Here is a 25,352-nt window from a genome sequence, read left to right on the forward strand (position 1 = left end):
TGTGTCGGGGGGAAGGCAGCAGGGACACAGAGGAGGAGGCACGGGCTGCAGGTTTGGGCTGAGCCTCCCCGGGCTCCCGCAGCCCCTTCCCTGCCCTCCCCACGCTGCACACCTGGCATGGCAAGGTCCGCTCCGCTCCAGCCCTGCTCCCGCTCCCAAAAACAAAGCCCCAAGTGCCCCAAGCAGCTCTTTAGGCTGCACACCATGGGTCAGACCACGGGGGGCTGCTCTCCCCGTGATCCCCATTAACATTAATAAGAGCAGAGCTCTTTGCTGGTGCACTGCCGTCCCGGCTGCGGCAGGCAGGCTGCAGATCAAACAGCACAGGTCGTGCCGAGGGCTCGCAGCAGCGGGGAGGGCACTGGAGTCAGGACGGGGCTGGCTGAGGGCCCATTAGCATCAATTCCTTGGGTCTGTAACAAAGTTGGACATAACTACTGCATGCAATTATAGCATAAGGACATTTCAGGGGGTATTCTGTCAGCCTCTCTAGAAATGAGCTGCTTGCAAACTCTTCCCCATTGGTAGGCTATGCTGTGGTTGCCTAATGAGGCAAGTCAAGAAGAGACCAGATAGCAGAGCTGCAGAGAGAGCCCCTCCAAAAAGGGGGATCATCACTGCATCTCTATCATTAGGCTTTTCAGATCAAGCTCTGAAGGTGCCTCATAACAGCAGCTGTTAATGCTCATTAAAGCATCTTTGTCAAAAGCATTACAGAAGTATGCCAGGCACACAGCCTGTTCTATTCAGCCTTTGTTAAAACGCCCAGTAATAAAAAGTGAAATAAAACAAGCTACAAGATCAAACTTAAGGGAAAAATACATACTCTGTATTTAGAAATAGGCCAGAAGCATGCAGAATGAAGGCATGGATATGTGCACCTCACTCAGAAGACAGAAAGTGTGAGTGGGATGTAAGTATCTCCGAGCTAAAACCAAGGTGGAGCCAAGCAGCTCCACGTTGCACCAAAAAGGTGTAAACATCTTTAGTGAGCTGTCTCTAATGTGGGAAAATAACTCTGCTCCTCTGAGGCTGGAGTGGCCATAGGCTTATTGGCTCTTCCAGACAAGCTGGCCAAGCCCTGGACACATGAAGGGCAGTGGGTTCAGACATCCCCTGGGACGTGGTGCTCTGTTTGGTTCTGCTCCACATGGTCTGTGGGATACAGGCTGCTGGGCACAGTGCTCAGCTTTCAGTAGTTTTATCTCTAAGCACGTGTTAGTGACGTTTTTAAGTTTTCAGCCCCCACTTCACATAGTATAACCAATTAGAAGAGACAAGAAAAAGAATCAGCTGGCCAGGACAAGAATAATTCATGCTTGCCAGTGGCTAGCATCTCTCACAAGGCACATGGCTAACAGCAAGGTTGCAGAACAGAGCAACCTAAAGCAATGCAACACCTCTACTGAGCACATGGGTGCAACTGCCCTTCAGTACTACTGCTTGTTTGCATTAATGCATCCCTTTAATCACACAACCACATGCCATTTCCCACTGGTCTGGATTCATTCAGGACCCAGGCTGGATGGTGCTCAATGTATCCGCAACTATTCAATATCTGCTTTAGTCTCCTTGATCAAAGTGCAGCTTCATGTCTTATTTACGGCTACTACTAACAGCCTGCTCTGCAGACAGAACTATTTATTTCCCCCCAAGCTCTTTCTGTGGTGTTCATCACTCTGACATCTGAGTGCTTTGCAAAGATTAATTCATCTTCATAAAGCCTCTTCAAAATGAGAGAAGATGGTATTCCCATTTTGCAGATCAGGAGCTGCTGCATAGACAGATTGAGGTCAAACATATCCACTCACGATCAGTCCTAATATGAAACGTCTCAGATCTAATCTTTTAAAGATATCTTCAAATATAACCCCAAAACAGAAACCTGATTGTACGTTGGACATACAGACTCTGTGCAGGCAGAGTCCCTGACCTCCTGGTGCAGGCAGACCTTGTGGAGCTCTGGCTGACTTCTTGTGAAGTCTGGCAGTATGAGGATAGAGGATAGAGGATAGAGGTGTGGGAGCTCTACGTGCTGGCCACCAGAAAGGACAAAAGCTTTCCAAATGTCACTCCCAGAAACACTGGAAGCCCATACAGATAACCCATGTGAATATAGGAGACTTGGTGAGCCTTCAGGGAAGCAGCAAAATGTTCCATGAAGAACAGGAATACACGCACAGGGATTTTTCTCTGTAGTTTGTAACACAGGATCGAATCCCAAGAGCACTGCTGAAGGTAAGAGAATTGCAGGTTCTCTGCATTTCTTGGGGTCTGGCCAAGCATGGACAAATACAGAAAGCTTTGTAGTATAGGAGACCACCCTGGGAAGTGAGGCTTTTGTTTTATTAGTGCCTTAAAAGCATCTGTGGATCAAATGTGCCACTATCACTTTACACCATGAAAACGCTGCCCAGGGGACTCTCAAGACTCATCTTTTCAAACGCTGATACCTCTTTGTCAGTTTTAATAAAAGGCAGCTACAAAAACAAAGTGGGCCATGTGGTCTCAATGAAGCAGAGACCATGGCAATCAATAACAGAAACAATCTGCACTTACTTGCTGGGAGAATTTGCTTTTAGCAGCAACATCTATAAAACAAGACATCACTCAAGACCTCCCTTCGATTCTTCCTGGGACAATGAGCCCACTGTGCCCAGAGCACATCTGTGCTTATGGACATTTTCAAATCCAGGACAGTGTTTAGACTGATAACATGACCATGCAGTGTATGACAATGATGGATGGGAGCTCGTGGGATGCTTGGCCCTCCTTCTCCTGTCCTAAGCAGGACACTTTACTGTCTCAAAAGAAAACTTCTCTAATAATTTCATTATTTTTTTTTAACACAACACAGACATTATTTTTCTGCCACACTTCCTGGTCTCTGTCACAGAAGGCCCCTGGAAATGCTTGGTCAGCATGTTGGTCTGCCTAATACCAGCTCCTGTCTCCAGCCCTGGTTGTTAGTACATGGGCTGGGGAAGCCTTGACTTCCTTGACTGTTGCCGAGGACAACAACCCACTGGGGATGAGGTGGGCTTGCCTCAGACCCCTGCACTGACAACTACTTCTCTCCATCGGACTGAGTGGGTTCCCCTTCACAGGGGAGCAATAGAGAAGTGCAGGAGCTGAACTGTTTACTGTGTGACCATTTTCACAAGATCTGCCTGCACCAGGATACCTGCACCCTGCTGTGGTCCCAGAGCTGAGCATCACCATGCCATGCCAGCTGAGCCCCCAGCTTCCACTGCCACCCGCGGCCCCCTGATGACAGCCGTGTATGACAGCCCCCACATCCCAGCCCTTGCTGTCTCAAGGTCACCACAGATCTGAGATGTGAATTGCTCCATTTCCTATTACTTCGCCCTTCCGTGATGCTGCAGCCCTTGTCTTTCCATTTTTGGCACATTCCCAGCTCTTTGCTTCACCAAATGAGGAACCAGATGTTTTTAGTTCCTTCTGTCTGAGAAGTACAGCAACATTTGGAAGCAGAGGAGCTGGCTTGTCAGGTTAGCTGTGCTTCAGTAATTAACGTTAATAAAATCCCCAAGTTATGGCTGCTGCAAACCTGTATATGCCTGCTTCAGGATTACTTCTGGTTTTAGTATCTTGGTTCATAAGGTAAGTCAGGAATGGGCTTGGCCGCACCATCCAGAAACAGAATTGTCATTCTCAGATAAGGCTAAAAAATAGCAACCACTAACATATCAACGAATGGATGGAAAAAAATGCTGCTTTCTGTATGTAATGCCTACTAAGCATTTCAGAGGCTCGGCTGGATATTACGTACACAAGTCCAATCTCGGTAAGAACATACAGATTTTAATTTGAAAGTCACACATGGACGGCCTTATCAGCTGAAACATGAATTGTATTCTAACCTGAGCGGCTCAATACAGACATCAAAACAATCCAATTTCCAGCCTGGGCCACCCCTAGCACATCGCTCCATCTCTGCGATTTGTGTTCACCCCCCTTGGCACTCATATTGAAGTCCAGTAAGGCACTGACTCTCCTCGGCTCCGCTCCGTAGCAGGAACAGACAGGAAGCCAATTTTCTGCAGCACCAGAGGGTGACAACTCAATATTTCCCATGGCATTTCATTCTGGTGAATTTTCATCTCATAGTAAGAATTGGTTTCCCTAAGAGACAGGAGCTCAGAGCCACTGCTGTGTTGTTTTTTGTTTGTTTGTTTTCTCCTCGGTTCATAGAAGCACAGTAAGGAGAGGAACAGTAGCAAGAAGGAAAGAAAACATGATTTTTACCGTGACGAAGGTAGTGCTTTCAAACACAAAAACAGACAAACCTCTGTGCCAAACCTTGCCACTAGAGCGATGTCCTCTTCCTCCACACCATGCTTGCTCAGCCACCAGATCTCACACCCCATTCTCAGTACTTTATTCCAAAATAAACCAAGGCCTGGCCCGGAGCTGAGCACAGCAGAGTACTGTGACAAGGAGCAGCAGAAAACCAGGAGCTAAAGCAGTACAGTCCAGCCATCACTGAGAGAGTGAGCAGCAAAGAAGGTTTATTTGGAAATGCAGCATCTCAGAGCAGTTTTCCTCACCTGCTTTACCTTGTCCCAGACAGACACACCAGTACAATGTTAACTGTTCCATTAAGATTTGGAAGCTAAAGCCTCCTGCACATAGTGCCCAGGTGAATGTGACTAGTGGGACTTGCTGCCTGGGTATTTCCACAGCACAGGTACATAAGAAGGGTCAGAGAACTCAGTCTGGATGCAACAGTAAGCTGCTCCACAAGTGCTGTGGGAAACTGGCCACCTAATACAAAGACAAGAAGGCAACCCAGGTTGTCCTTGTATAGGGATTCAGTGCTCTGCCCTTTGCTCTGGCTCAGCCAACTAGAGCCAGAGCCTCTCCCGGGACACAAAGATCCCAGACCACAAGACATAAAAACATTTCTGTGCACTGATTGCCTCCTCACAATAACCTCATTATCACAGCTGTCAGTCACTGGGACAAGCCAGCCACTAGCATGGGAACTACTGATAAGAGGTGCTCGCCCTCGAATGCTTCTGCTGCCTGCAACAACACAGGTCTTGGCACTGCTGCACTGTGCCCTGCCTCCTCCAGCACATGGATGGGGCATGGATGGCAACCTCTGCTTTATGCAAGCCCCTGACTCCTGATAATGGGGGCTGTACTCCTAACATGCTGATGTACAGCCCGACTCAATGCTCGTATTGGGTCTACCTCAGACAGTGGTGTAGCGAAGAGAATTTGGTCCTGAGTTACTGGCCTGGACTGTGATGTGATTTTAAGAAAATCCAGAGAAATTCTGCCACCATTTTAAATCAGCTGGAGCACTTTTTCCAAGGCAGAGGTGTTTAAATCTTACAGAGTATCCTGAACATCCAGTGCCTGAATCAGAAACTGTAACAGATGGACTCAGAGGGCTTTTTTTAATTATGGCTATTAATAAGTGCAAATACTTACAGTGACAAATACCATTTATTTTTAGTCTCTGCTGGGATATTAGCCTGGGTTTCTCCAGCCCTTTTGCTCAAACTCTTTGCTTTGGCACAAAAGCACCATACCGTGCTTGTCTGACCACCTGCACAGTGTCTGTCCAACTGCCTTTACTCCTCTCCCAGCACACACGAATATTCTTCTAACTGGAATAGTTTAAAGACTGCAGCTTAGTTCATCTGGAACTACTCATAGTGTAAGGAAACTCTAAATTGGGCCTTAGCACTGAAATGGATGGATGAAGTCAAGATTTGGTGAGATAGGGAAGTCTGGCTTCATAGCCACAAACATGCCGTGATTGCAGATGTCTTCACTAAAATCACTTCTTCTGCAGTTATTTTTCAAAGTAAAAGTGGGCAGCAGCAAGGAGGGACGATGTGGCTACACAAATCCATCTACACCCCACAACAACCTCGCTGTGAATCCTGCCAGCAAGAAATGCAAGAATTTTGAATCTGATTCTCTTGGCTGTTGCACTGGGTTACACATCCCAAAATAACACTGTGGTAAATATAAACTGCGATAACAACTGATGTAAAATGGGGCTATTGTTTGTACTTAACTGGAAGCAGTTAGGATTTCATGCCTGCAGTTTGTGGTTTCTTCTGGGATCTCTGCAGTGGTTTTTTGTGTATGTTTTACGTTTATTCCAATAAAAGCCCTTTTTTTAGACTGAGAGCACCAGAAAGGGCGTGAGGAGACCTGGGTTATTGCACTTGCATGTTAAAAGGAACATAAAACAGTCTTCATTACTATTCACAGGACAATTTGCTTTGCTAATATATTGACACAGGATTCTCTCCAAGAAGTCAGCCTCAGCCAGAGAAACATATTCATTCTGTTATGGCCTGGATGGAGCAGTTTGCTTGCTAAGGTTTTTTGGAGGGATTTGCTTGTGTTTTCTTTGTTTTTTCGATAGGGCACTATGATTTACCAAGTCAGCCACCCCTGGGGCTGTGCCGAAGCACCTTGCTACGATGGATGCTGTACAGCACTAGAATTGTCCACAGCCAGGAAATACTGTCTTTTTGCACTTGGTTTTGTTCCTTCCTCTTCCCCGGGCAGTGGGTGCTATGGGGAGAGAGCATTTCACATGATTAATTTCCTGCTGTGGCAGAGAGGATGTGCTCTCTTCTTCAGCTGTGTTTTTGCTCGCTGGTGCTCAGACAAATGACTGAGCCGTGGGCAGCGATCTGCAGCACAGCACAGCACTGCTCCTGAGCACAGTGCACCAGCTCTCTGCCAGGACCAACTGTCTTCCCTTCCTGAGTGATAGCAGCATTTTATCATTAAATCATAACTAACATCATAATAAGGTGCATCACATTGCTCCTCAGCTGAAACTTATTTTTTATCTGCTGCTTCTAGGAAAAGCAGCGACCCTTTGATATCCAAATACGCTTCAGCAAGCTGCCCGCCAGATACAGGCACCCCGCAATCAATCAGTGGGTGCTTCTGCCAAAGCCCAGGCTCAAATCTGCAGACACTAATAACAGACCTTTGACTTAGGACGCATTTTGTGTCAGCCCTCCCTCTTTCATACAATCGCAGAATGGTTTAGGTTGGAAAGGACCTTAAAGACCATTGAGTTCCAGTGCCCACATGGGCTGGGGGCCTGCTCCAAACACCCATGCAAAGCACTGCCCTGAGCCAGCCCACCCTGCCTGCTGGCCAGCCCTGCCTCCTGCCTGCAGAGGGAACTAGGACATCTGGCATTTCCATGGTGGACAACAGTGTGCCCTAGACATGGCTCCTGCTGCCTTCAGGACACTGAGTTCAGAGCCACAGTGCTGCTGGGAGAAGCAGCCCAAGCTGCAGAAGGCTGCACGTGAGAGATGTCTTTTCTTGAAAGTATCTCTATTAATAAAACAGTAGGAAATGCGGAGTTATCTCGGAGTAAAAGGTTTCTTTCCAAGCTCCCTGGGGAGGCAGAAGCAGCTTGTTACGGAGCTAACATGTCTTTTACGGCCACGGCCACATGAATAAGAAATATTTCAGCGTGAGGAGCAGTTAAGAGAGGCACAAAGTGGGAAAGCCAGGCAAGCAGAACAAGTGGCTTTGAGTAACAAAACCCACAGCTACTGGAAAACCTCCTGAAAGGTTTCGAGTCTGAAACAATCCATGACCTAATTAGGTGGCACTGTTACTGGAGAACAGGGGAAGGAACAGAAAGAAAGGACGAAGAGATAAAGGGGAGGAGACACAGAGAGGCCCAGACACGTGGCCAGCAGCCCACGAGAGCTGCCCACAGTGATGTCCAGTGAATGAGCACGAGTGTGCTCAGCAGGGCACAGACAAGGGGAGCCTTCCCCATTGCTCTGTGCTTGTGCACAGTCTCCTCTGTTACTAAAATAGAACATTTAAGAATCCCTAACCAGCCTTAGGGGCACAAGTGTTAAAGTGAATTGGGGCAAAATATTGTAAGGATGTGATCTGCATCTTACAGCAGGGATCGTGGCCAGCCCAGCCCTCCGCTGTGCCTGCGAGCCCTGCAGTGAGCACATGCTTCCTACAAGCATGCTTCTTCCGAAGATGTGCTGCAGTCTGTGCACATCTCAGCCAAGAAACATTTCAGCCAGGAGTGCATGCACACCTGCAGTGAGAGCTGGCTGAGCCAACGGCACACGGAGAGGCCCACGCTCCAACCACAGGCACAGCATGGCACTGCTGAAGGCTGTGCACTCTCTTTCAAAGTGGCAGTTACAGTGCACAGGAAAACCAGCTTTTTCCCTGATGTCATGCGAATGCAGGTGACTCAATCAGCAGTACAACTGCAAAAGTGATCTTTCTTCTGGGTTAAGGTAAACTCTGCAGGGCTGGCGTTCCTGCAGTCACTTTACCCCCATTAAAAGCAAGCTTCAGAAAGCTGAAAAGTTCGGAGGGAACAAGAGTGCACTGCTCGTTCAAGTTCTGCATGAGCAATTAGGAAGTACAGCCTAGCCCAGCTAGGATCTCATCTCTGAAACAACACCACTGTACTACAGTTTCTGTCCTTGGTGCCAAGGATCAGCAATGGCTCGCTGCCTGCTGCAGTGCAGGGCTGCCCTGTTGCATCAGCAGAGCAGGAAGGGATGTGCAGAGCCCACCAAAGGCAGGGATGGCTCTGAGAGGCTGCCCCAGCATTCTCCTGCAGGCAGCTCTGCTGTAGGCAGCACGCACACACAATGAAAAGAAAAAGCTGACAAAGGGAGAAGGGAAGGGCTCAGCTTTCCCACCCTGCAACTCTTTCTAAGGCTCATTTCCTTCAACCTCCCCCCGTCCTGATAACAGCTAGTTAGAGCAGTTTCACACTGACCGAAAGCACAATTCTGTGTATTTCAACTTCAGCTTTTAGCCTGATTTACTGCCCTGATCTACAACTCCCTTAGCCAAAACACCAACCTCTGGGGAAGGAAATTCATCATTTCTTAAAGTTATACTTACTGAGAAAGGCTGTGGAAATCTCTACAGGACGCTGCCGGGTCTGCAGTCCGCGAGCAGCAGCCCGGTTTCTTCCCTGCCTTAGCTCAGAGGGACGCGAAGCCGAGCTGGGGCTGCGCTGTGCGGTGCCGATGAGGCTCTCGCAGTGCATCGTTGCCAAGAAACCCAGGGCAGACTGCAAAGCCTCCGGCCCTCGCCCGGCTCACGCATTCCTCACCCCGCGCTCCTTCCAGCGCGGCGGGCACGGCAGGGATGGGAACTGCACTGCTCTCCGTGCTTCGGGCACAGCTCTGCTTCCACTCAGCGCTTCCACCAGTTTGAAATACTAATCATTTTCTACCTGGAACGGGAACTAGTTCTCTAGTCTTACTTTTGAAACACAATAAATGCTGTTCCTCCCAAGTGACGGCGGGACTGAAGTCTGCCTTCGGCTTTGCTGCCCAAGTCTACAGGGGAATCAGTTATTTCTGAACAACTCTAAGAATCCACCACGCCAGAATTTCATGCCATGAAGTTGCACAGCTCTGTCCCAAAGATCTCTCAGTCCAAAACTAGAGCTGCGGAGAGCAAGAAATAACCAGAAGAAAGGAAGACATACGTCTAAAGCACAGCTGAAGCCAAAACCTCCACTATAATATTATCATTCTGCGCCTCAAATCAGAGGCACAGGGGAGTCCTCCCGGGGTCCCACTCTGAATTCATTGTTTCCCTCACAAAGTGTTTATTGTGGCAATGGTTATTCTGTATCTCAGCAGTGGTAAAACGCAGCTCCTGGTAAAACACAGCTCCTGGCAGCCCGCGCAGAACCAGAAGAAAGGAGCTGGAGCCTAAGGATCCCCTTCCACTGCTCGTCTGTTTCATCTGATGCTGAATACACTCCAGCTTTCTCTCTCAACACCCATCTTTGTTTCTGTAGGTAAACTGATTAGAATAAAAATGCTTACATTCTGGAAGTCAGACTGATTTAACAAATTACTTACATGTACATTTTGTTTGTTTGCTTGTTTGTTTTCCCTATGAATCACAAACGCTTTTGGGAATGACTTCTTGTCTTAGGATGGGCAACGTTTTTCAATATCTTTTGATTTAAACATTTCCTGCCCTTTTCCCTTAGTTAATCATGAACTAGCTGAAGTTTATCTTCAGACTGAAACAACGTGAGTTCCCATCGCTCTGTGTGTCCCTTAAGCTGTCTACATTTAGTTATCTTCATTCATGATAGGGGCACTCAGTCAGACTGTGCCTTGGCATGGCCACTTCTGCAACAACTTTATCTAGAGCTGCTGCAAATGATGGCACATGGAGAATAACTGAACCCTGTTTAACTCTGGAACATTCAGATCTGTGCACCAGGCGAAATGCATGGACCCTTAATTTTGTTGATGAGGGCTTCTCAAAGCGGGAGAGGTTGAACAGTTCAAAGATTCTTGTTTTCAGCGGGGACACACTTTAATCTTCTTTCCTCCCAGAGTTACCACCACGTGCCTGTAAGTAATTTAAAATGAACGCCTCATACAAATCCATGTGTGCATCATGTGTACTGTGGTTAAAGTAAGCCAGTTAAATATATCTTCCCAGCAGGGCTTCAGTTCACAATTTCAAACAACAGCATTGTAAAGGAAGGTGGCAAGCACAAGGAGGCAATAATACAGGCTAAGTGTTGTTTATTAGAAAGTTTGATTATCTTGCCACATTTCTGGGACCTGGGAAATGTCTAGACCAAAGGAAAATGGAAATTACGTGGGCCAGCTGCTCTTATGAAGCCTGATTCCACTTCCTAGCATTGCAGTCCTTGAAACAAGACTAAAACATGGAATAAAAATCCCATCCTGAATGAGACATAACTTAAACCTGTGCCAGTAAGGGTAAGATGGGCTCCAGCAAGATTTGCTCCACTCTGCACGAGCACTTCAGAAAACATGGCTTCTCTCTTGCAGGGTTTTCTTGCAAGTTATTCTCCAGATGATCCACATCTATCCTTACAGACTATTTTTAGCTGCTTTTCTTTCAGCACATATTCTTGGAGAGCCCCTGCTATTTATGTGGTCTCTGCTTCACTCCTCGTGGGAGGCCTGGTGCCAAGGGCTCACACACCATCCCTGCTGTGCACAGTGCACCACAAAGCCCATCTGAGCCCCCCCCAAGGTCAGCAGCAGCAGCCTTTGTCACCACAAAGACAGGCAGTGGAAGGAAAACAAGCCAAGGGAAAGCAAACATCCTTCAGGTCCTCAGAGTGTTTGTGGGGCCACTCGGGATGGGCAAAGGTCTGATGGTCTGGACACATCTCAACAGATAACGTGAAGCTGACGGTGCAAACATGTCATAAATACCTAGAGGCAGCTGAGTGCAGCTGAGCACTGAAAAGCATGAGAAAATTGCTGCAATTCTTCTGGGGTAAATCTGACCCCAAGATGTGAAGTTAGGGTCACACAGTTTTCCCAGGTTCAAAAATTGGGAGGAATTAACTTGACACTGTGTCCATGGCCAGCATCAAGGTTGGTCTACATATGCTGGTTCTAAGGACTAGTTTTACAGCTTTGACACAGATACTGTGGGACATAGTTAACAACCCTGAACACCTATGTAATGTCACCAGCCCCAGAGGCAGCCCCATGAGCAGCAAAGCTCCTTGTGTCAGGCTACACTGCTTTCTTTCGCAAATGGGAATAGTGTCACTATAAATATAAATATTATAAATAATAAAGTTGCATAAATTAGGGCCTGTCTGACTTTAACTATACTCAAACAAAAGCCTATTGTTAGGAAATGAAAGAGTTTGGTACTGTTGAGGTTCCTGCCTCCCTTCCAAATGTGGTTAACATTTTCTAACGAACCTAAATTTGTAGAGGTGTGAGACTGGGGCTCATACACACATGCAGCATATGCACACAGCACACACGTTGGGAAACCTAACTGAAACAGAAGTAAACGAGCTGGCAAAAGAGGTGAAAACACACTTAAGGGATGAATATTAAGTAAGCTTTTAAGTTTACTTAATATTCATAAGTAAGGTAAGGTTTTATCTATGCATTCTTCCCTGGCTTACAAGTAAATCTCTCCCTTGCCATGGAGAGGTTCAGCATGCTCTAGTATGTAACATTGCCTTTTAAGATTCCACAAGTATGGCCCAAGCTTGTCAGCTCATAACGTGTTAGGTTGGCTCACAGGGAGCCAACATATGGGTGTACTTAGGAGCACATTAACAGCTGCAGAAGAGCAACTAAGTCCATTACACTGAGCAGTGAAGTTGTACTCTTTTTCTGTTGCCAATCCTGCAATAATTAGGATAGCCGTGTGGTTAGGCAGTCTAAAAGAACTGGTAGACCACATTAATCCCAGGAGTAATTCAAGGAAGACAGAGGAATTACACCAAGAGTCATGGCCCACTGTGTTCGTTTCCTTGAAGCTCTCATTTGGAAATATTAGCTACTTGCAGGCTGAAGACTGGGCTACTAAATGGTAATTAGACAGCTACACGGGAAATAATTACCTGATTATGAGATGATTCATTAGTATTCTGTCAAGATACCATTATCCTGGCATCTAGGGAATACACTGCATTTTTTCTTTGCTCCTTGCAAGATGATGAAAGCAGCAGAAAGCACTCCTGCCCTAAATCCCTACAGAAAGGAACAGCAAGAGAGCACAGACAGCAGTGCTCAGCACCCAGGGATCTGATGAAGGCAGAAAAATGCAGGGAGAAAATACAGAAAATACAGAAAATACAGCCAGACCTCATTGGTTGGAACAGGGCTGTTTGTACAAAGGTGCAGCGAATTCGTAATGGCCTCCTCATCTGCTTTTATAAAGTAGATTTGACACCTATAAATCTTTCTAGGCTTCACAAATGGGCATAGGTGAGCAAGAAAGGAATACACCTTCAGCACCATCAACACCAGAACTCTGCTCTCCTCCTCAGTCGAGGCATGGCACCCTGCTTTGCACTCTGCCTTTCCTCCAGGCAGCCTCTGCAGAGCTGGGGAACGAGAAAAAGCATTCTAGAAAATTATCAGCCCATGAAATTTAGTATTCAACTCCACCTACATCTGTAGTGTACTGCTGAATTTTACATGTGCTCGGATACAAAAGCTGGGCTGGCAGACAAGCACCAGCTGAGACACAGGTACAGGTCCCCACTTGGTGACTGGTGTCTCCCATGACCTCAGTGGCATACAGTCACCTGGCTCCTCTGCAAAGCAGCCTGACTCTCCCACCTCTGACCTGCCCCTCTGCACTGCATAGCTCAATTTATCTTCTGCAAACTTGGGATGAATAACAATTTTCTAGCTCCCAGAGAAGCCATGAGTTGAATTCATTAGAGCCTATGAAGCGCTTTGATAGTATAATAATAGAATAGGTATTGTAGATAGTTTCTATGCTAATTCCTTCATCTACATACCTGTGGCTGACTCCTCTAGGAATTTAACAGACACGTGGCATGCAGAATATGTCCTTGTCTGACCTGTGGTGCTGCTGACACTTTTCCTGGGTTGATGCCTTCTCACAAGTGCCCATCAGCCTGGAAGCTTCAACGTCCACAGTGAATGATGCCAGAAGAGTGGAAGTGCTAGCACACTTCACAGAACTCCCTTTTAAGTTTCACATCACTTCTTCAAAGCCAGGCAGCAGGATAACAATGTGACTGTCTGGAGCCTTTTGCTGAGGGATGTGGTTCTCAGCCTGAGGGGCACAAGGTGTTAACGCAGACCGATGCTGGAGCTGGGCAGGAGGGAAGAGAAGAGGGGGCTGTTCTGCTTGGCACTTCTAGGCAGGAGAGCACACTCTGCCAGCCTGCTTGCCATCCCAACAACCAGAACTGGTAGTTTACTCTCAGCTATAACTGCACTGAGCCTGGAGTTCCAGGCCAATAAGCAATGCAGCAGGCTCAGAGCTGCAAAAAACAGCCTTTCATTTATCTCACAGTCCCTTCAGGGAGAAGAGTGCAAATATAATCCTTCAGAAATCTCCTTGACAAGCACAGATGTACCAGGAAAAGCATAACCTCTGGTTCAGCCTAACTGCAAGGAGGATCTGAACCACGTTCTGCTTCAGGCAGCAGAGGTGAGCTGCCATGTATGGACTGCTGGGCCTGACATGGAGGGAGCAGCAGGGGCAGGTCTGCTTAGAAGGCAAGGTACCTTCTTCAAAGTGCACCAGAAGTGCAGTGCTATGGCAGGAGGAGTTTGCAAGTGAGTGACAGGGAACAGCACGAGGTCCCCACCTCAGCCCCAAGGTGCTGCTCAGAAGTTAACAGAGATCAATTTTTGCCCCATTGTTTGATCTCTGCAATCATGGACAGAGAAGAATATTTTCGCACAAGCCCCTTGATTTAGGTCAAGTAAAGTGACAAGAATACTTTTCCTACTTTTTTAAACAATCGCTTTTTTAAAAAAGAAAGCTTGCCTGAGCCAACAGCCTGATTGTTCCACACATGCATCTCTTTCCCAAGTGAAAAGATCTCCAACTGCTCATCCTCTGTCTTTCATCCTAATTAAATAGTGATGTGAAGTAATCAGCGGCATTGTCGGTGGCTCTGGTGCTGCACAGACACTTTTGAATATACGACATTAGGAGGAAATGAAGCTAGATTTGCCCCAGCAGCCACAGCAGGACCAGCTGTGTAGGCAGAGAACACCCCAGCAACACAGGTGGAACTGCCACTGACCCAGGGAGGACCTCTTGGGCTGCGGGACAGACACGATTCAAGTCCCAGCAGTTTGCAATGTGAAGGGAGGTGGGAGATTTAAGTGGCTGGAGGAGCAATGCTGCTCTGCCCAAAGGGAATGTGGCCCTGGTGCCCTTCTGTGGAAGAACTGACAACACAGTGCTATTAAGGCTGCTTTACTCACCTGCAGGGGCTTTTAAGCAACACACATGGAAAGACAGGAATGAACCCAGACCTTGTCAGTAGCCCTGGAGGGAATGGCCTCAAGCTGTGACAGGGGAGGTTCAGGTTGCATATTAGGAAATACTTCTCTGAGTGAGTGGTCAGTGCTGGAATGGGCTGCCCAGAGAGGTGGCCAAGTTACGGTACCTGGAGGTGTTCAAGAATCGCTCAGATGTGGTCCTGAGGGTCATGGTTCAGTGGGCAATATTGGTGGTAGGTGGATGGTTGGACTGCATGATCTTGGAGGTCTTTTCTTGGTGATTCTATGGTTCTATGACTGTAGTGCTGGCACAAGGCCCGAGCTCTGCAGCAGCTCTACACTGATGTTGGTGACAGGTCAGGCACAGACACCTAGCTTCCAAACCCACAATTGCACATTTCTGCACAGAGCTGTGGGACTCCACCCCTACTAGGAGGCCCCTTCCTGTGCTGTATGCAGTGTGGCTTCCTTACCATTTCAGGACAGAGTGAACTACCTCTAGTTACCTTTCATCTTCTATTTCTGTAATCCAGACAAATTAAAATAGTGAAGAGCTCTTCAACACTGATCTCTGTCCTCAGCACTCACCTCTTCCTTTTTATTAATAACATTTAATATGGAAGTGTTCAGATGCCATCAGAAAAGAGCTCCTGTGAGGCAACGAGATGTCAGCAGGGGGGAAGCTCTGGGACCACACGTCATCTGTGAAGCAGCTACAGATGGCAAATTACCATAGGAAACAGAAATGCCTGTGGGTCCATGTGGTTCTTGTTACCACTGGCTCTTGGGGAAGCGGCGTGAATGTGAAGGCATCCCCAGCCTGCCGGAGCTGGAGTCAAACCAAACATGAATGTTTTGGTCTTGTAAGTTCTGATAAGAAGAGTTCTGGTTTCTTCCCTCTCTTATCTCTTCATTCTAAGATGAGGGAGAGGCAGTGTCCCACCTGAGCAGCACTGTACAAATGCAATCCAGGGGAACTGTCTCTTCCTGTAAAGGTTTTTACCTATAATCTGAAGAGATTATACAAGCAGGAGGAAACACGTGCCACCCCACAGCACAGCAAGTAATGCCCGGGCTCTAAGTCAGGAAACATCTGAGAATTTTGTTCATGGGGAAAAAACAGTCATCTTTATTAATTCTAAAGAAAGTGACTCAGGGCTTTCCCCAGCCCTAGGATTTGCTTCATGAAGCACATGAGTCAGTGCTAGCAGCACACTTCCCTGCCAAAGCCTTTCTCTGTGGGCTGGCAGGGTACTGGTCCCAAATGGCAGGGCACATCTTGTGGTACCCGAGTCTGAACACTTTCCCCTTTGAGTACCACAGCACTCAAGAGATGTCTCCTGATAGCGACGTTTTGCTTTCATGGAGTAATCTGAGAAATCTTACCCTGAATTTCTTTACAGGTAAGGAGGTGTACCAGGCAGCAGGTGGAAGCTCTGACTTCACTGCACAACGCTGCCTTTGATGGTGCCCTGGTAATATCTCACTGTTGGCTTTGCGGTGAGACAGCCAGAAAGGTTTCATGTGAAGTTTCCAAACACTGCAGAAATACAACGCTAGCAATTTACTCTTTCATTTACTGACAGCTTCACAGATGAGAAACCCGTGGCAGCTCCCAGAGGCAGATAAACCCCGTCAGGTGACTCATAAAGGAATGGCTGTCATCTTCATGCTGAAGAGTTCAGAGGTAAACAAATGTTTATGAAAGCCAGTGTTTATCTATTAGTCTCACACAATGCCGTGCATTACTCATATCAGATCTCACAGATGCAGTGGAATGCTGACTTCATTCATTATTTAGGTCTCCCTCCTCCTTTTTCCACTGGATTAAAAGCAACTCATAAATCTTTCTTTGGTAACATCTCTGCAAGTTCATTTTAAAAAGATGGGAGCATCAAAGCATCTGACCCACAGCTCTTCATGGTTCCTAAACATGCCCTGGGTCTGGGCGGGCTCCCACCCCTTCCCTGACCTCCCTGAGCACACCGTGGGGCACTGCAACCACATGCTCCATCTCATGATGGAAGACGTGCCCCAGCTACCCCAACAAACCTTCCTCAATGAGGTTAACCTTCAATGACACGGTAATGAAAAACTGACGGGAGCAACAAACAGCCTTTGAATGTGCACATGGCAGCAAGAAATATGGAGTAGTTACTGATAAAGAAAGCTTCTTGTGGGAGCTAGATATAAACATCTGAGGTTCTCTGTCTCTTGGTCTGCCTGGGACCAAAACAAATCGAACAGATCCTCTCTGTGGCTGGGAGATGATGGTAGCACATTCCACCTGTGTCAGTTTAAAAGTTCTTCCAGTTTTAAATAAGGTCAGGATTTGTATACGATGTTAGGAATTGTATACTATGTTAGGAATATATTCCTACTGTGGGCAAGAAAGTTTACCTAAGCATAGCACTATTGTACCAAAGTGGCTGGACAAAGTGGTGTAATACACGGGTTAGCTCTCCTCTAAGAACCAAGAACAAAGCAAACTCTTTTGCAGAGCCAAACTGCTAGTTATCGCAGCCCTATCGACAAAGGCTGGGGAAAGCTCCAAGGAATCAGCCTTTTTCAATATGCCTTTTTATAACCTCACCATATCTATTTGATGCATTTCCTTTCCAAACACTTTCCAGCCCTGTTGGTTGGAGAGCAGGCTGTTGGGTTTGTGCTGTCAGCCCCAAATACTCATCATTTGCATCAATCCTGTATCAACACTACCATGGCTACGTTATTACTCCATTTTAAGCTGGCTAGCAGCTCATCATATGATAACACCACGTACCAAACCAAGCCTGAGTTCCAGGGCACACGTTCACCCAAACCAGCTGCTGTATCTCACGGCCCGTTCCCCAGCTGATATCAGTCAGTTGGGTCATTATGACAACAGCCTGTACAAAACAGTGAGCCAAACAGCAAAACTCCCAATTAGTAAAGCCTCTCAAGGGCCCAATTAGTTTTGCCTGGATTTCTGTACACGTTGGAAATGTAATAGTTGACCATTTTTTCCCCATTTCTTATCTGCTTGGACAAACTCCTGGAGCAAGCACAGCTCTGCTCAGCACCCAACTTCTGCAGCCTCTTCTTGTCATGGCACTCCCTGACAGAAGCTGCATTTCTCTGGCATCTCTGTTCCAGACATGGGCTCTGTGTCCCTGATTAGAAGAAGGTCAAGTAGCCCGTATCTCTTTTTAATTTTTAATCGCAATTTCATGCTGTTATTTCAGTGGCTGGAGGCAGCGTAGCACAAATCCCTCAGGAGCAGTTTGTGGATACTCTTGTAGTCTGTCCTACTTTACTTCCCTGCTCAGTTGCAAATTGCTCATTACAGCCCAGATGTGTGGCAGTACTGGAAATGCGTGCCTTTACCCCATCTGATACAGTCTCCACTGTACCATGTAAAGAAATGCATTTTGATCCTTCTCCAGCTTCTAAAAATAGAATATAATCAAGATCTAATTTTTAGCCCTGTGAGCTCAGCTGAGTGCCATAGTCCAATTTCCATCCGTTTTGCTTACACCTGAAGCAGATGCAGCCACTGTGGGGATCTGGGGCTATTTAAGGACTGGGTGTGAAATGCGAGGACAAGGAAGCTGGAAAGGTGTCCTAAAGCTTTCACAGCTAGAAAGGTACAGGACAATTTCATTAACTTCATTAGTAATTTTGGTGGCAATTCCTGAAGCTACTGAAGTTGAGTATTTGAACCCTAAAACACTGCAAGCTGTATAGCAGTAACTGTGTGACAGAAATGATGCCGGTAAGATTTCATCCAAGGAGGATTTTTATTTTTAAAATAAAAATGGGAGAATCCCCGGCAATATACAAAGCAATTTTGTTTTGAAGAAATGAGAGAGGCTTCCTCCAATAAAATGCACTGCTCTCAGTCTGATCAGAGAGGCTAAAAAGCAAAAAAGCACAAATCTCCCCAGCAAAAAGAAAATAAAGGACTAAACCAAAGCCATGCTTACGTGAAGGATTAAATCAATAGGATGCCACTTTCCTGACAGAAAGAGACCAACTTTTAGCTCTCAGCTGTTTCCCAGCCTCTACCCAAGGACGGATCCACAGCCCTGCTTGGCATACCCATGAAGAAACACGGCTGGGAGGAACGTTTTGCCATGGCAACTGACAATTCCAGAAAAAAACGCCCCCAAAACTGTGCTCACCCAGAAAATGGGCAGGTGAAAAGCTTGAAGATAATACCTCGGAAACTAAAAACAGATGAGATGGAAAATGCCTCTTAAACGTAGGTTCTTCTGTCAAAGAGAAATTTGATGGGCTTTCAAATTGCAAAGCGTTTGAATACAAAACCTTACATGGATTAAGAAAGGAAATACTCAAAAGATAGTCGTGGATAACACAAGGTACAGATGCATGAGGTAAGTCCCCTTTCAGGGCCTGGAACAATGTTGTAGCTATCACTGCACCCAGTGGAGTTCAGTGAGTGTGGCAGAGCTGAGCAGCACCAACCCAGCCAGACCAGCACAGTGCTGGGAAATGGGATGTGTCCACCTGTGCAGCCCCATGCTGAACATTTTGCTCCCTTGTTCATCTGCAGTAACAGGTGCTTGCAATTTAAACCAGAGAAGTGGCAGGATTTGGGCAAAAGAGCTAACATAAACCCAGATCAGATTTTCAACTGCTTCCAAGAGACAGCATGATCTGATTAAGCAGTACTGCACTGAGACACTGCATCTGAGGGCTATGGAAACCCAAGCAGTGGATCTGCCATGCTGCTTCCCAGCCCTGGCAGTGTCCTGCAGGGCTCAGAGTGTGGGGCTGAATCTGGAGGGAACACAGCAAGAACAGATAGGAAAGCATTTCTCCCAACCTGGGAGCACCCAGATTTCAAAATATTTTCTTGTCCCAGCTCAGGATGAGAAGGTCAAACTTTAGGTTCTCATGAGTTGTTTTTTTTATATACAACAACCAGGCAGAAACAAGTCCAGGGAAAAGTAATTTCCCCTCTAAAATTGTCAGTGTGTGATGTTCCACCAAATCACAGAATTCAAACCTGTTTTGAAAAAGAAAACATCTCTCAAGCAATCTCTTTTAAGGCTGCTTTTGGAGGAGTCAGCATTTATTTTGTTGGAGGATGCCCTGAGTACAAAACTGCTCCTCCTCTGCACACAGCAGCTCACCAGGACAGCCTCTGCAGACAGCCCGAGCAGCCAGGGAGGCAGATTTTTATGCAGGTGCTTTGTACCAAGGACATTTTGTATGTAGGCACAAGCATATAAAATATAATTCAGAATATTGCCAGGTGAAAGCAGGCAATTTCCATGTAAATTAGTCCCAAATAGAGGCACGCTGTGCTTTTCATTGCTCTTGGTAATTGTTCACTGGGGGTTTCTTGGCAGTTGTAGTTAATATTGCTTTCCGATGCTCTGGAGAAAACAGAGAAAAAAGAGCTGCTGTGTGTTGCTCATAGAGGTTATAATAAAATGCTAATCTGTGAAGACACACCATTGCCTGTGTACAATCCTACCTAGGAACATCAACTTTTTTTTTGCCTGTAACTGCATGGTTGTGCTTTATGAAGATTTCAAACAGAGCTGAGCTTAGCAACCTCTTCCAGCAGGAGATTCAGTCAACAAACACCTCAGAAACAAAGCCAAGCTGTGAGCCTAGCTTTACCATGGTCTGAGAAGCAGAGGCTGGGATCAGGTCCCAGGCTGGGCCCTGAAGAAGTCCATCCCTGAAGACACTGACTGCACTCGTGTCCAACGGGATGCAATAAAAACTGAGGCAAAGGAGAATCTGGCAGACTCAGGAGCATCGAACATAAGCCAGATTCCTAGATTAGCTGCATGCACCCAAGGGAGATGCTCAAGGCAGAGCAGTACTTCCCCAGCTGAAGTATTAGAATATGTGGACATCCCAGGTTTTGATGAGGCATTTCCAACCTAACAACTTAGCTTCTGTGCTTCTGCTACGATGGAAGATCTGATGTCCTCCACTCAAACTTTGCTTCAGCTTCCATGAGGAAGAGCAGTGAGGTCAGTAGAGCCAGCATGCACGGATAATTGTGATTCATGTGGGAAGAAATTTTGCTGGGGGCTCAGCCCTGCCAAGTCTGCACCAAAGACAAAACAAACCCTATCAACAGTTAAGCTGTGGAGGATGTGTGGTGCTTTCTTTGGGAAAGATCTGGTTTAACTCCTGGCTTTTCTGAAGCCAGTGGGGGACTCCTAATTGCTACTGAAAATATTTTCAAAAAAGTGGATCAGTTAGTAGTCCCAAATCCATCCCAGAGGCAAACACAATTTATTTGTCATGTTTCAACAAATTTTCTGCTGTTCATACAGTATAATTAATCACTTGGCAGGCAGCGAGCACACACAGGGCAGAGAAGGCAGTTCATTCTATGACGTGCAGCAATCATCCTGCACCTTGTTAAGAGGCAGACTCACTCTTATTTACAGATGAGAGCAGCAAAAAATGGAGAACAGTAACTCAATATGGGACCAACGACTTTGAAACAAGCGACCTTGTTTAAAACAGGGACCCTGCTATCATTGTATCTTACAAAGGCTCTTCCACTGGGTTTGCCTGGACAGCATTTGGGCATAGATTTCAGATGAAGGAATTTCTCATCTATAAAAACACTCAGCCTGTGAGCTGGTGAGGTATGCTGCCACCTGGTCTCCATGGAGTGAGGCTCTCAGATCTTTCATTCAACCTTCTCTTGTTACCAAACCAGGTGATCTCCACCCAAATCTGAACAGCTGAAACGTGTCGTGTGAAGCGCAGAAAAATCCAACTCCTGTTGCAGATTCCCTTTTCCTCCGACTTCAGAGCTCAGAAAGAAGAGTACCTGAACCCAGGCAGCTCTTTCTCTGAGCCTCCAATGCAAACCTTGGCCAGGGGGATGGCAGCCAGCCTGGTCCCCTTCCAGCCTGCGGCCAGTGCTCCCAGCTGGCCAGGTGCCCGGCAGGGCCTGGAGCCAGCCGTTCAGCAGCGCTAGGCACAGGCACTTTGCTTTGTTTGAGCCGCCTGAATCTGGGTCTGGGTTTTCACACAGATACTTCAGCAGTGGACTTTTCTGTTGGTTCCCATCTCCAAAGGCTGTCCAGGGCTCTGAGGTGCTCACAGAAACTTGCTACAGAGCAAACCCTGCATAGAATTTTGGCTGTGGGGACAACGGCAAACACAGGGAGGAATTCAGGGTGGATAGATGGGCTTCTGCCATATTTTGGGCATTTCTATTTTCTCTCTAAGGGCTGTAAGAGACAGAAATTATACTGACAGCACTTCTCTGAGGCAGAACCTCAAACAGACCACAATACAGACCTGAACTACCAAATGGACAGACTCAATTTGTGCACAGGAATAAGGGTATATTCACAGGTCCCGGAGTTGAAAGGCTCTACAGCTGCTAACTTGTGTAAGCTTGTTACACAAGAGACCTGCTTCCCTAGTGTTTATGACCACTTCCTTCACATCCCAGAGGACTTTCAGTAGCAGTAACATGAGCTTCTCCTGCCATAGTGCATGAACCCCCTGGTGTTAGCACAAGGATGGCAGGAGCAGGAACCAGTGCTAGCTCAGATCACCTCATCTCCCAACACTGCAGCCCAAGGAGAAGCTCAGCAGAAGCTCCCAGTCCCTCCTAGCCCATCCCTCCAAGTACAGCAGCATCTCACAAACTCTTTTTCTACCTCTGTGAAAGAGCCTCCGAGAACATGAGGCAGAGCAGGGACCCAAACATTTTGTTTGAAGTCTGACAGGAGTTTCCTATTCTCTACACACATTCACACGTTATTTTCAGCCTCATTTAGGGCCAATGGAAGTCAGTGAGAGACTTCTCTTTGATATGAGAGTCCTCTTTGATATGAGAGTACCCACATGCTGCTCTCTGCTATTTATGAATCACACCCTAACAGACCTGAGCTCAATGGATGAGTTCTACATTGGCCTGAAATACCATACTGACACAGCCTCTCCTTATATGCCATCAGAAACCTTCTGTGGAATGGCCTTTGCCATATAGATTGTGTGCACAGTATGCTTTTTTCCCCTCTTTTTTGGACAAAGGTTTTAGACATTAAAAGCTCATCTGTTTTCACTCTTGTTTACACTGAAGAAAAAAAAACAGGCAAAAGCAGACCAGTTAGAAAATGTCAAACGAAATGCCCCAGCCTCCTCGTATCTGAGGATCTTACATATCAATTGAAATTAATTGCATCCAGTTGGTTTCAGTTAAAGGCTTGAGGTTTGGCAGTCCCATCTTCCCCCATTTGACTCAAAACACACAGGCAGAGGAGTTCAGCACCTCACTGTGGCTCCTGTCTCTATGTCATCCCACTTCTTGGCATTACTTTCACCTCATTGGGTTTCTGCTTCACTTTGGGCTTTGGAAAGCTACAGTACAGGGAATTGACCCATTGGAGAGAAAGTCAAAGTGACAGCCGAGGAAAGGAGAAATAATGTAAGATGAGGATATGTCTCCTCTTCCTTTTCTCGCTCCCAAATCACATCATGAAGGCAGACACAGCATAACAATGAAGCAGCTCAGTATCTATCTGCCTTTGTCTAAGTGCAACCCTTTGGGTGCACTTAGAGAGATGCATTCCCTTCAAAATACCTTCTCGTGCCACCACAGCAGATGTATGTATCCTTCTCGTGCCACCACAGCAGATGTATGTATCCTTCTCCTGCCTCCCTCTCCCAGCTGCAACTGATAATGAGATGGATGTGCAAAGGGTATACCAGGATGAAGATCAGATTAACAGGCAACTGCTATTTGTGCCACTGGGAGCTGCCCATAAGCTCAACTACATCACCAGGAATTCACACTCAGTACGGTCTGGGAAATGCAGGGTGGGTTCTCACATTCTCAGCAGGTGTTTCCTTGGGAGCTGAGCACAAAGCTCAGTGATAACCTCAAATCCACCCAAGCCCCAGAATTCTTCCTCTGTTAACCTTCCTTCTCCATAGGGGAAGCTCCTTAAGGCAGCCTGTTCTCAGCCTTCTCCCAGTCCTTAACTGACATCTAGTGAACAGCTTCTGAACTGCACCTGGAAGACCTGGAAGCTGCAGGTAACCGAGATACTCTCTGTGGAAGGCAGAGCTGCACAGAGAGCTGTGAGGTAAGTGTGGAGTGTACACTGTGTATTGTTTCCTGTCCTTTTACCACCACTTCTCAGAGGCCACACAAATACTGCATCAACCCAAAGTGGACTTGCACAGTGCCACCTGCTGCAGGGTGCCTGGGGGCACCAGGAGCCAGCAGGACAGCCAGCAGGACTTCCACACAGTACTGACTGAGCAACATGGACAGGCACTCACTCACTCTGCTCCTTTTCTCTCCCAGAGGCACAAATCTCGAACGCGAAGGGGAATGCCATCAACTGCACTCAGCATTAGCAGCAAGCACAGTTCCCACCTTTTCTGGCTGCTGGGAAGCTTTGCAGCCACATCCCTTGGCTCATATTCAAGCACCTTCTCTGCACTATGTCCTTGGTTGATAGCAGCTCTGAAATCCCAAAGGCATAAAAGACTCATCGACCAAGTCACCTGCCCTCTAACAGAGTCAGGATGAGCCAACAACATCTGCACAGCAATAGGAAAACATCTAGTGTTTGCTGAGAGACTGCTTTGCATTTTATAGTCTCTATCATCTCTTGCAAAACAGAGAATTTGGTTTATGGTATCTATTAAGGTTACCAAGCAACAGCATTGCGGTATCTATGTCACCAGTTACAAAACAATACCATTTCAGAAATAAGCAGTTATAGTATTGTCAGCTTTCCACCACCTGGGTTCTAAAACCAGCCATCTTCATTGGGTAAAAAGAGACAGCAAGCTCAGACAACTCTTCCCTATTGAAAAAGTTTATGGCCAAATTCTGCCCTTTTGTTTGCAGTCACAGAGGGGTCCTTCTATCCCGTGACAGACATTATCTGCTCTGAGGTGAGGCAATGTCTCTGCCTTCGGCTCAAACAATGGAAACCATTTTGTGTTATGTATGAGGCAGTGGGGATGAGATGATGGTCCAAGGACAAGGTCCATGGCATTTACACCTCTCACTACATGCTTAGTTGCTCAGCAACTAAGTTTTAAGCACTAGACCCAGCTATTCACAAAGGAGTGCAAGGAAAATGGGAAATCAGGATCCTGTTGTAGACAAGATGCCAGCACAACACATTTGGATCACAGGCTTGTTGCTTGGCCTCAATTTCTAATTGCTTCCACAGTGACTCACAAAATTTTTCATCGCACAATGTCTGTGTGTAATGGGAGGATCCCTCCTCCACAATTCCACTCAGTCACTGTGAAACTCCTTTTTGTAGTCTAAATGTGCAGCCAGATGTGTCAGAGCTGCGATGGTGATTTGTGCTTGCTCTGCTGAGCTTCTCAGCTCAGCGGCTGGGCTGCTCTTGGCCTGTTGACTTTTACTGCCTAGATTCATGACTGTCAGCAGGTTTCCCTACTGATTTCAGCTGCATTTAACATAGGGTAACTGTCAGCTGGCCTGAAAGAACTCAGGATTTGATTAGCATTGCTCTTACAAGCCTCAATATTTGCTTGGCTATGAAGGGAGCCATCGTGTACAAGCTTGCTGGCACC

The 25,352-nt window shown here is 46.8% G+C and overlaps 2 protein-coding genes across 3 annotated transcripts in view; one reads left to right on the forward strand and one right to left on the reverse strand.

Annotated features, from left to right (window-relative positions):
* Positions 1 to 25,352, forward strand: part of TMEM100 (transmembrane protein 100) — a 369,211-nt gene that overhangs the window by 36,997 nt on the left and 306,862 nt on the right. The gene's annotated exons all lie outside the window — the stretch shown is intronic.
* RAB11FIP4 (RAB11 family interacting protein 4) overlaps positions 1 to 25,352 on the reverse strand; it is a 76,143-nt gene that overhangs the window by 21,756 nt on the left and 29,035 nt on the right. The gene's annotated exons all lie outside the window — the stretch shown is intronic.

Source organism: Cyrtonyx montezumae, unplaced genomic scaffold (assembly GCF_038088225.1).
Source record: "Cyrtonyx montezumae isolate F1298 unplaced genomic scaffold, pur_monq_1.0 scaffold_19, whole genome shotgun sequence".
NCBI classification, from domain to species: domain Eukaryota; kingdom Metazoa; phylum Chordata; class Aves; order Galliformes; family Odontophoridae; genus Cyrtonyx; species Cyrtonyx montezumae.